At 43.4% G+C, this 15,251-nt stretch overlaps 1 protein-coding gene across 1 annotated transcript in view; it reads right to left on the reverse strand.

The window, feature by feature from the left end:
- The window catches only part of KDM4A (lysine demethylase 4A), a 130,040-nt gene extending 118,922 nt beyond the window's left edge, over positions 1 to 11,118 (reverse strand). Inside the window, exon 1 of the mRNA XM_030205471.1 lies at positions 11,047 to 11,118. The gene's annotated coding sequence lies outside the window, so the exon portion shown is untranslated. The remainder of the gene's footprint in view (positions 1 to 11,046) is intronic.
- Positions 11,119 to 15,251: the final 4,133 nt, after the last annotated feature.

Consider the following 15,251-nt stretch of genomic DNA (forward strand, 5'->3'; position numbering starts at 1 on the left):
ATCTGCTGAAAAAGGCAAGGCGGGTGCGAAGCCGAAGAAAGGAGCCGCTGCTCAGCATTGTTTATAGTTTATTTAACAGTTTCTCTAACGCTCTGACTAGCAGAACTGAGTAGTGCACAAGTTTAACAGTATAAATAACAGAAAAGAACTGCAAAATTATGGACAAAAATACATCCATTCAAAAAGATAAAATCAATCATAAAGTTCCATCAAAATTTAACTTCAATACTTCCTCAAAGACCATATTCCTGAGAGAGAAGCAATCATTCAATTACCAAATGCTTTGCAAAAAAGCCAGGTTTTTATGGCTATTTCTAATAGTCACCCTCCGCAGCAAATTCAAATTCATTTCATCTTTTGAACTGTTTATTTCTGACAAGTTCTGAGAAAAGAGGATATTTCTCTGGTAAGTGAACACTATTTTGCTTTGTGCTTTGGGAACTTAAAGATTGGGGTTTAAAGGACGAATTGTAGGTTAGTCATAGGCAGAATAAAAATATAAAAAAGCAAATTTTATCAACTAATCTCCATAGTCTTTTCCCCTTAGTTTTAAAACTTGAACTTTGTACCACAGCATTAACAGATAGCCTCTAGTAGGCACTTCAGCATCTAGTTATTGACTGGGTAAATGTAATATCGGGGCATGCTAAGGAGGTAAAATTCCTTGATGAAATCAAGGACTGCTTTATGGAGCAGCTGGGTACATGAGCCGATGAGAGAAGGAAAAATTCTAGACCAAGTCCTTAGTGGAGCGCATGATCTGGTATGGGAGGTAATGGTGCTGGGGCCGCTTGATAACAGTGATCATAATATGATCAAATTTGATATTAGCTTTGAAGTAAGTATACACAGGAAAACCAATACGTTAGCATTTAACTTTAAAAAAAGAGAAAATGAGAAGAACAGTGAAAAAAAAACTTAGAGGAGTGGCTGCGAGGGTCAAAAATTTACATCAGGCATGGATGCTGTTCAAAAATACCATCCTGGAAGCCCAGGCCAAATATATTGAGTGTATTAAAAAAGGAGGGCGGAAGACCAAACGATAGCTGGCATGGTTAAAAAGTGAGGTGAAGGAAGCTATCAGAGCTAAAAGAAAATCCTTCAGAAAATGGAAGAAGGAACCGACTGAAAATAATAAGAAACAACATAAGGAATGTCAAATCAAATGCAAATTGCTGATAAGGAAGGCAAAGAGAGACTTTGAAAAAAAAAAAAAAAAAGATTACGTTGGAGGCAAAAACACATAGTAAATTTTTTTTAGGTATATTAAAAGCAGGAAGCCGGCAAAAGAATCAGCTGGACCGCTAGATGACCGTGGGGTAAAAGGGGCAATCAGGGAAGGCAAACCCATAGCAGAGAAATTAAATTAATTCTTTGCTTTGGTCTTCACTGAGGAGGATTTGGTTGAGATACCGGTGCCAGAAATGGTATTCAAAGCTGACGAGTCGGAGAAATTGAATGAAATCTCTATAGACCTAGAGGATGTAATGGGGCAATTTGACAAATTGAAGAGTAGCAAATCTCCTGGACCAGATGGTATTCATCCCAGAGTACTGAAAGAACTGAAAAATGAACTTGCAGAACTATTGTTAGTAATATGTCATTTATTCTTAAAATCAAGCATGGTACCGAAAGATTGGAGGGTGGCCAATCTAACACAGATTTAAGGTTCCAAAGGAGATCCGGGAAGTTATAGACCAGTGAGTCTTACGTCGGTGTCGGGCAAAATGGTAGAGACTATTACAAAGAACAAAATTACAGAGCATATTCAAAAGCATGGATTAATCAGACTATGCCAACATGGATTTAGTGAAAGGAAATCCTGCCTCACCAATCTATTACATTTAAACGGGTGAATAAACACATGAATAAAGGTGAGCCGGTTGATATTGTGTACCCCATGAAAGACTCCAGAGGAAATTGGAGAGTCATGGGATAGGAGGTAGTGTTCTATTGTGGATTAAAAACTGGTTAAAAGATAGAAAACAGAGAGTAGAGTTAAATGGTCAGTATTCTCAATGGAGAAGGGTAGTTAGTGGGGTTCCCCAGGGCTCTGTGCTGGGATCGCTACTTTTTAACATATTTATAAATGATTTAGAGATGGGAGTGACTAGTGAGGTAATTAAATTTGCTGATGACACAAAGTTATTCAAAGTCGTTAAACCTTACACAAAACCTGTGCCATCACCTGACCAGTTTCTCAGGTACACATTTAGAGAAAGCATCCACACATACTAACAAAAAGAGGAACCCGAAATATAGCTACGTCATGCAATGTTCCACGTTAGGAGTCACAGAAAGGGATCTAGGTGTCGTCATTGATGATACGTTGAAACCTTCTGCTCAGTGTGCTGCTGCGGCTAAGAAAGCAAATAGAATATTAGGTATTATTAGGAAAGGAATGGAAAACAAAAATGAGGATGTTATAATGCCTTTGTATCGCTCCATGGTGCGACCGCAACTCGAATATTGTGTTCAATTCTGATTGCTGCATCTTAAAAAACATATAGTGGAATTAGAAAAGGTGCAGAGAAGGGCAACGAAAATGATAAAGGGGATGGGACAACTTCCCTTTGAGGAAAGGCTAAAGCGGCTAGGGCTCTTCAGCTTGGAGAAAAGGCGGCTGAGGGGAGATATGATAGAGGTCTATAAAATAATGAGTGGAGTTGAACCGGTAGATGTGAAGCGTCTGTTTACGCTTTCCAAAAATACTAGGACTAGGGGGCATGCGATGAAGCTACAAAGTAGTAAACGTAAAATGAATCTGAGAAAATCTTTCCTCACTCAACGTCCATAGACCATTATTAAATTGTTCTTGGGGAAAATCCACTATTTCTGGGATAAGATTTTATACTTTTGGGGGGATCTTGCCAGGTATTTGTGAGGTGGATTGGCTACTCTTGGAAACAGGATGCTGGGCTTGATGGACCTTTGGTCTGTCCCAGTATGGCAACACTTATGTACTTATGTACCACTATTAGTGCATTAAGATTTGTACTTGACATTCTATAGATTAGTAACACTTATAATCTTATATTCATAGAGCAATACTAACGAATCAACTTGACTTTGAAATAAGAAAATTACAGTAAATTTTATAAGCAATTCTACTTCTAAGATTCTCCTTCTCCTTTTTCTTCCTTCCCCCCCTTTTTCTTTTTACCAAACTATAGCCTGTTGGATTTAATCGGAAAACTCATTACATTATTATTACATTATACTACACTTATATCTCGCTAATACCATGAATAGTTCCAAGCGGATTACGTGTTAAACAAGAGTGAACTACATGCCCAGATGTTACATATCACTCAGTTAATAAGTACAAAACAAAAACCAACATCAACAATGGACCAGTTTCTATACACTGAAATACTTTCAACATTAAAAAAGTCTTGTGACTTCCTAAAACATAAGTAATTTCTTATCAATCTAATGGTAAGGAGTTCCAAAATGATACTGCCTTATAAGATATATAAGTAGACAGTGATCCTTTAAATCTAACATTACATACCAACAGAAAATAAAATAGGCGTCCTCTTAAACGATCACTTATAACCAGTGGAAATGTTAACCATTTTTACTAAGGGGCCTCAGCAAGCAATATCCAATGACAGAAAAAGAAAAAAAATATAAAGAACTTCAGGAAATGAAAAACATTTGGTGGGAATAAGTTGTAGTTGCTGTTTATTGCACTGGTTCTTGTATGTTCATAGCAGTAATCTATGCCGTAGAAAACAGTTTATTTTCTCTTGCTACAGCTACGTAATGGAGCAGTTCAGCAAACTGAAGAGTAGCAAATCTCCTGGACCGGATGGTATTCATCCTAGAGTACTGATAGATCTGAAAAATGAGCTTGCGGAGCTACTGCTAGTGATATGCAACTTATCCTTAAAATTGAGCATGGTTCGGAAGATTGGAGGGTGGCCAATCTAACACCAATTTAAGGTTCCAGGGGAGATCCGGGAAATTATAGACCGGTGAGTCTGACGTCGGTGCCGTGGAAAATGGTAGAGGCCATTATCAAAAACAAAATTACAGAGCACATCCAAGGACATGGATTACTGAGACCAAGTTAGCATGGCTTTTGTGTGGGGAAATCTTGCCTGACCAATTTACTTCAATTGAAGGAGTAAACAAACATGTGGACAAAGGGGAGCTGGTTGATACTGAGGCATATTTTCAAAGCACTTAGCCTTCCAAAGTTCCATAGGTTTCCGTGGAACTTTGGAAGGCTAAGTGCTTTGAAAATATGCCTCATTGTGTATCTGGATTTTCAAAAGGCGTTTGACAAGGTACCTCATGAAAGGCTACAGAGGAAATTGGAGGGTCATGGGATAGGAGGAAATGTCCTATTGTGGATTAAAAACTGGTTGAAGGATAGGAAACAGAGAATGGGGTTAAATGGGCAGTATTCACAATGGAGAAGGGTAGTTAGTGGGGTTCCTCAGGGGTCTGTGCTAGGACCGCTGCTTTTTAATATATTTATAAATGATTTATTGATTGGAACAACTAGGAAGGTAATTAAATTTGCTGATGACACAAAGTTATTCAAAGTTGTTAACTCGCGACAAGATTGTGAAAAATTACAGAAGGACCTTATGAGACTGGGAGACTGGGCGGCTAGATGGCAGATGACGTTTAATGTGAGCAAGTGCAAGGTGATGCATGTGGGAAAAAAGAACCCAAATTATAGCTACATCATGCAAGGTTCCATGTTAGAAGTTACGGACCAAGAAAGGGATCTGGGTGTCGTCGTCGATAATACACTGAAACCTCTGCTCAGTGTGCTGCTGCGGCTCGGAAAGCGAATAGAATGTTGGGTATTATTAGGAAAGATAATGAAAACAGGTGTGAGGATGTTATAATGCCATTGTATCGCTCCATGGTGCGACCACACCTTGAGTATTGTGTTCAATTCTGGTCGCCGCATCTCAAGAAAGATATAGTAGAATTGGAAAAGCTGCAGTGAAGGGCGACAAAAATGATAACGGGGATGGGACAACTTCCCTATGAAGAAAGATTAAGGAGGCTAGGGCTATTCAGCTTGGAGAAGAGACGGCTGAGGGGAGACATGATAGAGGTATATAAAATAATGAGTGGAGTGGAACAGGTGGATGTGAAGCGTCTGTTCATGTTTTCCAAAAATACTAGGACTAGGGGGCATGTGATGTTTAAAACAAATCAGAGAAAACTTTTCTTCACCCAACGAATAATTAAACTCTGGAATTCATTGCTGGAGAACGTGGTGAAGGCGGTTAGCTTGGCAGAGTTTAAAAAGGGGTTAGACGGTTTCCTAAAGGACAAGTCCATAAACCACTACTAAATGGACTTGGGAAAAATCCACTATTCCAGGAATAACATGTATAGAATGTTTGTACGTTTAGGAAGCTTGCCAGGTGCCCTTGGCCTGAATTGTCCGCTGTTGTGGACAGGATGCTGGGCTCCATGGACCCTTGGTCTTTTCCCAGTGTGGCATTACTTATGTACTTATGTACAGCAGTGGTGTTTGGCTATTGTAAGAAGTGATTAATGCCTCATATTGATTCTATTGCTACTTAAGGCTTTATTTAATAACTATTCAATTGAGCTGTATGTCATAAAATGTTCATGGTTTAAGACCCATAAAAAGGATAAAAACAACAGCAGTGCCAAACCCCTCCGAGAAAAACTGCACTGGCTCCCAATCAAAGAACGGATTACTTTCAAAATCTGTACCCTGGTCCACAAAATCATCTACGGCCAAGTCCCAGGATACATGACAGGTCCCACATCATCTCGAACATACCTAAACCTGCACTACCCAAAAAGCAAAGGACTTAAATACAAAGCAACCTATGTGTCCAGCCTCTCCTACATAAGCCACACAACTATGGAACACACTACCAAAAGTTGTGAAAACAACCTATGGCCTTTAAACTTCAGGAAATCACTGAAAACCTGTTCAAAAAGGCATATGCCACCGATCGAACATAAATACCCACACTCTGCAACACAGAAAAAATCAAAGCTTGTAATGGACTCTTTGTAACCTTCCCTCTCCTCGACCCCCTTTGTATTTGAAACACAATATCTTACTTGACCACAATATCAACCTTTATTTGTTTCTTTACCGGACTGGCGCACACCTTCACGGTATTATGTAAGCCACATTGAGCCTGCAAATAGGTGGGAAAATGTGGGATACAAATTAACAAATCTCTCTATATAAAACGCACCTCCAACGTTCTAATGAAGCCACAATTTTCCCAACTTTCTAAATGTGTCATGGTGTAGATCGCTTTTTCCACGAGTGTCTGCCCTGCCCTCGCGTCACAACGTGATGACGTTGAGGGCGGAGCAAAGACACTCAGCGAATCGCTTTGCTCGACAAAACAACACTAAGGAACGGCTACCATCGCCAAATCTGCTCCACACCCCCCTGCTGATGAGCCTCCTGCCGCAAACCCCACGTCGCACCCCTCGGTGCATCACCCCCCCCCCGCCCCACCCTCCACACATGGCCCTCCCACCGCCAACCCGACGTTAGCCCCCCGATGAACATCAACCCCCTCGCCACCCTTCCCTCGCTGTCCGGCCGCTGCTGCAAAAAAGTGTTTTAACCTGACCCTCCCGCCGTAAACCCCACGTCACACCCCACAGTGCAACACCCCCCCCGCCCCCCTCCACACACGACCCTCCCGCTGCCAACCTGATGTTGGCCCCCCGATGAACATCAACCCCCTTGCCACCCTTCCCTCGCTGTCCGGCCGCTGCTGCAAAAAAGTGTTTTAACCTGAAACGCGCAATGAACACAGCCATCACGCATTGGCTGTGGGCGCTGCAGCCGCTCTTCCTCTCGCCTCCATGTCACTGTCTCTGGAGGACGACCCCGGAGTGCACCGACGTCACAGGCGAGAGGAGGAGTGGCTGCAGCGCCCACAGCCTATGCGTGATGGCTGTGTTCATTGCGTGTTTCAGGTTAAAACACTTTTTTTTTGCAGCAGCAGCGGCCGGACGGCGAGGGGGCCAACGTCGGGTTGGCAGCAGGAGGGTCGTCTGTTGAGGAAGGGGGCGGGGGTGATGCACCGAGGGGTGCGACGTGGGGTTTGCGGCGGGAGGGTCATCAGCAGGGGGGTGTGGAGCAGATTTGGCGATGGTTTTTAAGCTAAATAATTAACAAAGGGGAGGGGCGGGGCAAGACAGACGAGAAAAAGAAGTAAAAGGGGAAGAGGACGGCCGGTGGACATGCATGGCTGGAGGAGCAGGGGGGCGGGGGGTCCTGAGACCAGAGGGGTGGGGGTGGGGCACACACTCACTGGCTCTCACATACACTCTCTCTCTCTCACACACTCTCTGTCACACACACACAGTCACTCTGTCTCTCACACAAACACACACACACTCTGACTCTCTCTCATTCTCTCTCTGAGACACACAGTCCCTCTCAAACATACACACTACGAGGAAAACCTTGCTAGCGCCCGTTTCATTTGTGTCAGAAACGGGCCTTTTTTACTAGTAAATAAATAAACATTAAAAAAAAATGAAAGCATCCACTATATTATTACAAGCAACCCATCTTGCCAGTGCCAAACTTCTTCACAATATCACAAGGAATTCTCTTTCATTAAGACTACTACTACTATTTAGCATTTCTATAGCGCTACAAGGCGTATGCAGCGCTGCACAAACATAGAAGAAAGATAGTCCCTGCTCAAAGAGCTTACAATCTAATAGACAAAAAATAAAGTAAGCAAATCAATTAATGTGAACGGGAAGGAAGAGAGGAGGGTAGGTGGAGGCGAGTGGTTACAAGTGGATACGAGTCAAAAGCAATGTTAAAGAGGTGGGCTCTTGATGTTCAAATTTTAGAACAACACAAAGACACAGAAGATGGGTTCTTGGAAAGATACAACTACAAGGAGCTGAAATTTATATGCTCCTGTACCTAATCTTAAGGCAGATTTTAACATGTCTTTAGATATACTGTTAGATCATCTATTAGAACCGGTATAACTCAAGCATTAATCTCAACTTGATTTTTCAGAGAATACAACTTATTTAAATTCTTTAGAACATTTTTTGGGTTTCCCTACCAAGACCACAATGGTCAGAAAATGATAAGGCTTTCCTTGGGACTTCTTTTACAAAGCCACGCTGCTGATCCTCGGTGCAGCAAATGAAGCCCATTCAATTCCTATGGGCTTCCTCTCATTTGCCATGTGGGAACCATTAATGCAGCTTTGTAAAAGAAGACCTTGGTATTTCACTCACACAAAGATATTTTGGAAGTATAACAAATTTAAAATCCAGAAACACACCTGAACCAGACAAAACGCCAACTGAATTTTATAAAATGTTTAACAACATATCTTGGTTATTTTACTGCACACTAAAAGGTACTACCACAGGATGCAGTCAGGCGCACGCCAATCCTATGCTAAAAAAATACACAATATTTTTAAGTGCAGGGGATGTGTTTGGGGACAGAGAGTAGGCATGCCCTGCACTAATTGGCAAATTGCCATGTGCTGCCAACTAGTGCAGGAGCCTACATAAGTACATAAGTAATGCCATACTGGGAAAAGACCAAGGGTCCATCGAGCCCAGCATCTTGTCCACGACAGCAGCCAATCCAGGCCAAGGGCACCTGGCAAGCTTCCCAAAAGTACAAACATTCTATACATGTTATTCCTGGGATTTTTCCAAGTCCGTTTAGTAGCGGTTTATGGACTTGTCCTTTAGGAAACCGTCCAACCCCTTTTTAAACTCTGCTAAGCTAACCGCCTTCACCAAATTTTCCGGCAATGAATTCCAGAGTTTAATTACACGTTGGGTGAAGAAAAAGTTTCTCCGATTTGTTTTAAATTTACTACACTGTAGTTTCATCGCATGCCCCCTAGTCCTAGTATTTTTGGAAAGCGTGAACAGACGCTTCACATCCACCTGTTCCACTCCACTCATTATTTATATACCTCTATCATGTCTCCCCTCAGCCGTCTCTTCTCCAAGCTGAATAGCCCTAGCCTCCTTAGTCTTTCTTCATAGGGAAGTCGTCCCATCCCCGCTATCATTTTAGTCGCCCTTCGCTGCACCTTTTCCAATTCTACTATATCTTTCTTGAGATGCGGCGACCAGAATTGAACACAATACTCAAGGTGTGGTCGCACCATGGAGCGATACAACGGCATTATAACATCCTCACACCTGTTTTCCATACCTTTCCTAATAATACCCAACATTCTATTCGCTTTCCTAGCCGCAGCAGCACACTGAGCAGAAGGTTTCAGCGTGTTATCGACGACGACACCCAGATCCCTTTCTTGGTCCGTAACTCCTAACGTGGAACCTTGCATGACGTAGCTATAATTCGGGTTCTTTTTCCCACATGCATCACCTTGCACTTGCTCACATTAAACGTCATCTGCCATTTAGCCGCCCAGTCTCCCAGTCTCGTAAGGTCCTCTTGTAATTTTTCACAATCCTGTCGCGATTTAACGACTTTGAATAACTTTGTGTCATCAGCAAATTTAATTACCTCGCTAGTTACTCCCATCTCTAAATCATTTATAAATATATTAAAAAGCAGCGGTCCTAGCACGGACCCCTGAGGAACCCCACTAACTACCCTTCTCCATTGTGAATACTGCCCATTTAACCCCACTCTCTGTTTCCTATCCTTCAACCAGTTTTTAATCCACAATAGGACATTTCCTCCTATCCCATGACCCTCCAATTTCCTCTGTAGCCTTTCATGAGGTACCTTGTCAAACGCCTTTTGAAAATCCAGATACACAATATCAACCGACTCCCCTTTGTCCACATGTTTGTTCACTCCTTCAAAGAATTGAAGTAAATTTGTCAGGCAAGATTTCCCCACACAAAAGCCAAGCTGACTCGGTCTCAGTAATCCATGTCCTCGGATGTGCTCTGTAATTTTGTTTTTGATAATAGCCTCTACCATTTTCCCCAGCACCGACGTCAGACTCACCGGTTTATACCGATTGTTAAGTAGGTAGTGGTAAGGGCTGTGGTGTTAATGTTCACAAGCTAATTGGGACATCAGCGTGTGGCCATTAATGGAAAAAAATAAGTTGCAACTAAAAGTAGCCTCAGCAAGTGGGAAATCCGTGCACTAAAAATAGTACAGGTCACTTTTTTTGCACAGCTTAGTAAAAGGGATCCTAAATTTATGCAGTACCATAGAGCAAGAAACATATACATAACAAATAATTTGCAGACACAATCATTACGGTTATTCCCAAACCGAAATATACTGATTGGGTTCTTAATTAGATGAATTTCCCATTACAACATAGCAAGTGACAGCAGATGAGGACCTGAATGGTCCGTCCAGTTTTTGTCACATTCATTATCAATTCAAGATTTAAATCAACAATGAAGCTGACATTATTTACTTGATCCTGGTCTTCCTTTGGTGTTTCTGGGCTATAGACCCTAGAAGTCCGCCCAGCTCTGTCCTTATCTTCCAACCACTGGAGTTGCTGTCAAAGCCCAGCCTAGCCACATCCCTCTGGTCATTTGTGAGACACAGACCCTAAAATTCTGCCCTGACATCACTGGAGTTTCCATCCAAGCTCTTTGCAACCAACTGCGGGCCTCAGACCATAACAAACACATGCTCTGTGGGTGTTGGAGCAAATTCCTTGTATGTGTCCAGGGAGGGGTTTTCTCCATTAAGCTTGAAAAGTTGGCTCCTATGGACAAGTGTTCTAATTAGGGATCCTCTGCGTTCATCCCACGCCTACTAATCAGCCAACCAAGACTACTACTTCTATAGCGCTACAAGGCATACGCAGCGCTGTACACCATACATGAAAAGACAGTCCCTGCTCAGAGAGCTTACAATCTAATAGACAAAAACTAACTAAAGTGATACTGCTAAAGAGCTCCAGCAGCCCTGTCATTTCTATGGCGCCACTAGACGTACGCAGCGCTGTACACCTGAACACGAAGAGCCCAATACTAAAGGGAGGAGGAAGTCAAGTGACATCAGCTTCATAGGGAAGTTCCCTCCCCTTCCCGGAAGTCCCCCCAACCTACCTCCCAGGCTCCCGCCAGCGACCCCGCCGACCCTCCTCCTCCTCCTCTCTCTGGCGCAGCAGCTTCTCTGCCCCAGCCGACCACCTATCGTCCCGCCGGAAACAGGAAGTAGCGTCAGGAGAGGGACGCTGGAGAAAGGGAGGAAGTAGCGTCAGAGGAGGGCGGGACAGCGGCGCAGACCGGAAGCTGTGCTCTGGGCGTCTTTGGCTTCTGTGGATCCGCTAAAGGGCGTCGGGATCCTTCACTACCCACCACCGAGACGGTTGAAGCCAGTAGGCGGAGTCTCGAGTTCACCCAAACCATATTGATAGCACTAAGGGGGCTGCCTAGGCCTGGCCTGGTGCACCTGCTGCAACTAGGCAAAAGCTGTTGCCCTTGGCCAGGTGCAGGACAAAAGAAGATTTTAAATACCATAGTACGAACATTATTGTAGCTGGTGGGAAAAGGCTGGATTTTGTGCTCCCTTTACAATGCAGAATATCCTCACTGAAATTTGGCCATCTAAGGGCTTCAGAGATTTACGAAAGTTGGTTAGTTCAGAAATTGTTTTTAGGGTAAGCAGTAATGCCTTCCACAACTCAGTACAGATGTAGGAAAAGCTGGACGCAGGTGTGAGTCCGTATTTTAGCCCTTTACAGCTAGGGAAGTGAAGATTAAGGAATGTGCGGGACGATCTTTTAGCATTCCTGGGTGGCAAGTCAAACAGGTCTAGCATGTAGGTCGGGGCATCCCCGTGAATGATTTTATGAACGTTCAAAATATGTACCCTAGTACATAAAATCATCCATGGCGATGCCCTGTCAGACCTGATAGACCTACCACCCAGGAATGCTAAAAAATCATCTCGCACATTCCTTAATCATCATTTCCCCAACTGTAAAGGTCTAAAATACAAATTAATGCACACGTCAACCTTTTCCTATATGAGAACGCAATTCTGGAACGCATTGCCACGCAACCTAAAAGTGACCTATGAACTGACCAACTTCCGTAAACTACTAAAGACCCATCTCTTTGACAAGATATACCACAAAGATCAAAACATGTGAAACTCCCACATTTATCCAGAAATGTTAATAATGCCTTCTGTTATATTACTATCATGTATTCCCATTACCATGCAACCCAAAATCCTTCTGTAATACCAAATGTCTATTCTCTTCTAATTTCCATTATCCATACTACTACTATTTAACATTTCTAAAGCGCTACTAGGGTTACGCAGCGCTGTACAATTTAACATAGAGGGACAGTCCCTGCTCAAAGAGCTTACAATCTAAAAGACAAGTGAACAGTCAGTTTGATAGGGGCAGTCAAATTGGGGCAGTCTGGATTTCCTGAACGGTAAGAGTTAGATGCCGAACGCAGCATTGAAGAGGTGGCCTTTAAGCAAACACTTGAAGATGGGCAGGGAGGGGGCTTGGCGTAAGAGTTCAGGAAGGTTGTTCCAAGCATAGGGTGAGGCAAGGCAGAATGAGCGGAGCCTGGAGTTGACGGTGGTGGAGAAGGGTACTGAGAGGAGGGATTTATCCTTTGAACGGAGGTTACGGGCGGGAACGTAAGGGGAGATGAGGGTAGAAAGATAGTGAGGGGCAGCAGACTGAGTGCATTTGTAGGTAAGGAGGAGAAGCTTGAATTGAATGCGGTATCTGATTGGAAGCCAGTGAAGTGACTTGAGGAGAGGGGTGATATGAGTATATTGGTTCTGGCGGAATATGAGACGTGCAGCAGAGTTCTGAACAGATTGAAGGGGGGATAGATGGCTAAGTGGGAGGCCGGTGAGGAGTAAGTTGCAGTAGTCAAGGCGAGAGGTAATGAGAGCGTGGACGAGAGTTCGGGTGGTGTGTTCAGAGAGGAAAGGGCAAATTTTGCTGATGTTAAAGAGGAAGAAGCGACAGGTCTTGGCTATCTGCTGGATATGTGCAGAGGAGAGGGAGGAGTCAAAGATGACTCCAAGGTTGCGGGCAGATGAGACGGGGAGGATGAGATTGTTATCAACTGAGATAGAAAGTGGAGGAAGAGGAGAAGTGGGTTTTGGTGGAAAGACGATGAGTTCGGTCTTGGACATGTTCAGTTTCAGGTGGCGGTTGGACATCCAGGCAGCAATGTTGGATAAGCAGGCTGATACCTTTGCCTGGGTCTCCGTGGTGATGTCTGGTGTGGAGAGATACAGCTGGGTGTCATCAGCATAGAGATGATACTGGAAACCATGAGATGAGATCAGGGAGCCCAGGGAGGAGGTGTAGATTGAGAAGAGAAGGGGTCCAAGGACAGATCCCTGGGAGACACCGACAGATAGCGAGATGGGGGTGGAGGAATATCCATAAGAGTGAACTCTGAAGGTGCGGTGGGAGAAATAGGAGGAGAACCAGGAGAGGACAGAGCCCTGGAACCCAATATTTTTAAGTGCAGGGGACGTGTTTGGGGACAGAGAGTAGGCATGCCCTGCACTAATCGGCATGACGTCAGACTCACAGAAGCAGAAGCCTGCGCGGCCACATTGGTGATCTGCAAGGGCCAACTTCTACATGGAATGTTGCTAGTGGAATAGCAACATTCCATGTAGAATCTCAAATAGTAGCAACAGTGGAGGAGTGGCCTAGTGGTTAGGGTGGTGGACTTTGGTCCTGGGGAACTGAGTTGGATTCCCACTTCAGGCACAGGCAGCTCCTTGTGACTCTGGGCAAGTCACTTAACCCTCCATTGCCCCATGTAAGCCGCATTGAGCCTGCCATGAGTGGGAAAGCACGGGGTACAAATGTTAAAAAAAAAAAAAAAAAAACAAACTCTGGCTGTGATGAACTAGGGCTGATACCGGGCAGACTTGTATGGTCTCTGTCCCATATATGGCAATCTGGTTTAGGATGGGCTGGAAAGGGCTTAGACAGCAACCTCAGTGGCTGGGACATGAGGACAGTGCTGGACAGACTTTTACGGTCTGTGTCTCACAAATGAGAAGACAAATAGACTGGAGTGGGCTTCAACGGCAGCTCAAACAGTTTGAACATAGGGATAGGGCCAAATAGACTTCTATGGTCTATGTTCCAGAACCACCAAAGACCATAATCAGTATATAATATCACACTCGTTGATTTAATCATGAATGGATAATGAGTGTGACTATTGGGCAGACTGGATGGACCATTCAAGTCTTTATTTGCTGTCATTTACTATGTTACAATTAATCCTCTTTGCTCCCGGGCTGATCAGCAGACCTCAGCTCTGACACAGGTAAGAGCATCATATGTCACCTGACCTACCTGTGTGTGCATGTGGCGACCTCTCAGCACACAGTGCCAGTGAATCAGAGACAAGTCTTACATGTGTGCACCAGAGTGTTCCAAGTTTCACCTTCCATTCCTTCCTTACCTACAGTGCTGTGGCTCAAATCCAGAGAGAGACAAAGAGCTGACTGGAATTTTCTTTTATGTACCATTAAATTCTTACAGGGATGGTTAAATTCTTGCGGGGGCAGGTTGGGATGGGTTAAAATTTTGCAGAGACGGGTAAGATTCCAGCGGGGATGGGTAAGATTTCTGTCCCCATGCAACTCTCTACTTGGGCAGCCTGGTGTTATAAAGATTGGAAGTAAAATTAAACTCTCCTTTCATTTATGCACATGGAATCACATCTTCACCTCATCTTATCTGTATAAATGGATTATTCTGTTTTGAGCATGTTTCATGGACAAGTGGTTTGCAGATCTCTCATTTGCTTAAACATAACTAAATGGGCTCTAAACCCTTAATGCAGTCCATTGGTTTTCTTTGAGTTTGTTGTAATGACTTATAACTGTGCCAAAACTGAAAACTCTTACCTTTATCTGGTTGAAAATAAAAGGAGCACATTGTACACACTATCCACCCCAAAAGGTTGTTTTGTGGTTGTACAAGAGGAATTGTGCTACTGAATAAAGCCACTTAATCATTTAGCTTATTACTGAAACATAATCACAGAGGCATGGGTACGGTCACATATGGTAATATTAGAGTCCAGCTAAGGAACAGGTTATTTTGATTTGATTTTGCTTTTCTTTGTTTTTGATTTTGCTTTTCTTGTGCAGTCACCATCCAGCTGGATAAACAATGTCTTAAAAGGTACAGGATAAAGGACTTTTTTTTTTTACATGTATATCCCACATTATCCCAAGCAAACTCATGTTCAATATGGCTTACATTTGAAAATACAGTGAGACAGAATAATAG

Source organism: Microcaecilia unicolor, chromosome 6, assembly GCF_901765095.1.
Source record: "Microcaecilia unicolor chromosome 6, aMicUni1.1, whole genome shotgun sequence".
NCBI lineage: Eukaryota > Metazoa > Chordata > Amphibia > Gymnophiona > Siphonopidae > Microcaecilia > Microcaecilia unicolor.